The 1,944-nt window shown below is 40.0% G+C and overlaps 1 long non-coding RNA gene across 1 annotated transcript; it reads left to right on the top strand.

Moving 5' to 3' along the window:
- The first annotated feature begins 318 nt into the window (after window positions 1–318).
- Window positions 319–1,944, top strand: LOC119318856. Its single transcript, XR_005154263.1, has 3 exons — window positions 319–460; window positions 1,415–1,504; window positions 1,887–1,944. It is a non-coding gene; the product is annotated as an uncharacterized LOC119318856 (long non-coding RNA).

Below are 1,944 nucleotides of genomic sequence, written 5' to 3' on the forward strand. Positions count from 1 at the left end.
GGCCAAGGAAACAAGTCATCAGATGGTTTGGCACAAGATTCGACTCTACCCAGCAAACTTCCTTCTGCACCTGAATATGCGAATTCTTCTCAAAGACCTGGCAGTCCTACACCATTAACATCCGAGCGTGTTGCTGCGAACTCAGCTGCGAGTGCTGCTCCAGGCTTATCACCAAGTTCTTCGATAGGATCTCTTAGCTCAGACAAATCAAGTTTGAACCCAAACGCTAAGGTCAGGATGTAATGTAGATATGTGTATCATATCTGGCCATGTTTTGTCGCCTGTGCCAAGTGCACTGACTATTGGTTTTCCGTACCAGGAATTCAATTTGAACCCTAATGCTAAGAGTTTCACTCCCTTGACTTCTCTGAGGCCACATCACCCTCCAGCGCTTGATGCAACATACTATTATCCTAATAACATGGGGGCTACTGGACATGGTTTGCCTGTTGGCATGGGGGTGAGTTTCTACTTTTGATAGTTGCCAAGTTACTTACTATTTATGTAAAATGGTTGCAATGTTTGAATTCAAATGGATGCATCTTCTAGACCTATAAAAGCTCGAAGGCCGGAGAACCAAAACCGTCTCGGCCATTGAACCATGCTGATCTGATGGTCTATATCACCCCCAATGTTTAGCACCAAACTTGTTTAATGCTCTAGTTACTCACCACTGTCACTGGTTATAAAGAAGTTTAGACTTAACACCATCCTATGAAATCTGCCACACAATTAATATTCTGCCAAATATCAGCATTCAATTAATATTTTACCTAATACTCCCTCCGTCTGAAATTACTTGTCCCAGAAATGGATGTATCTAGACGTATTTTATATCTAGATACATCCATTTTTATCCATTTTCACGACAAGTAATTAGGGACAGAGTGAATATCAACGTGCAATTAATATCTTACCAAATATCAGCGTGCAATTTATATACCTAATATCAGTGTGCATTGTGATGCGATTACTGGAGTCGTATAGTTGTCTCGGTTATGAACATATTTGTTGGTTTTTACCCCCAAAAAATTGTGAATGGTTGCAGTGAAAAGTTTGCAGGCTAATCAGCCAAACAGTTAATCTGGCACCAAAGCTTATCAGTAGATTTTATTGATAAGCTTTTCTTAATTGCTGTGGCCCTTCACTATTTTTCAAGGTCTTAAAATGCAGTAGTCCGTGCTTTCCAAGGCGCACATAGGCTGAATATCTAGGTTATGTTTCCAAGTGTGCTTTCAGTTGAACCAATATGCAGTATATATTGTAAAATGATGCGATTACATTTTATCTATTAATTATGTGGCGGTTCTTGAACATTGTACATTCTATTTTGTGTCCCCTTGTAAAAAGGCTGTACTAACTTCTGATGCATCAGCAGTGATTGCTGTAACTCACTATGATAATTATATTGCAGTTCCCACAGGCGTATGGTGGACAGCCTGTTGTTTACAATGCTCAGCCTGGATCTTCTCCCCAGGGTTACATGCATCCTTCTGGGCAACAGGTGAGACAGCTTACGTGAAATGAACTTCACTATGCATTCTTAGTTTCTTTACAGCCTCCCATGTATCATGTTTTGGCTTATCGTTGACATGCTATTATGCTTATAGTTTTCTAATGATCCTATCTAAGACCTAGGCTGGGTTCTCTTGGTTTATATAGTTATTACTTATGTTGATGTTACACATTGGTGTTTATTAATTATCTTATGTTTGGACCATGAGTTTGCCATTCCATGCTGTTATATACTAGTAGTCATTCATTTCCCCCTCAGGTCTAATGCCTGGACGCTGAATTACTGACTAATTGCATATAAGCTGATGCCCCGAGATTACTGATGCTCTTTGCTACCATCGTGCTAACTAACTTTGTTTTCTTATCTGCAGTATGGGCAGCAAATGATGATGGGACAGACCCGCCCTGTCTATTATTATGCACCTGGAA

The sequence above is a fragment of the Triticum dicoccoides genome, chromosome 6A (genome assembly GCF_002162155.2).
Source record: "Triticum dicoccoides isolate Atlit2015 ecotype Zavitan chromosome 6A, WEW_v2.0, whole genome shotgun sequence".
Lineage (NCBI taxonomy): Eukaryota > Viridiplantae > Streptophyta > Magnoliopsida > Poales > Poaceae > Triticum > Triticum dicoccoides.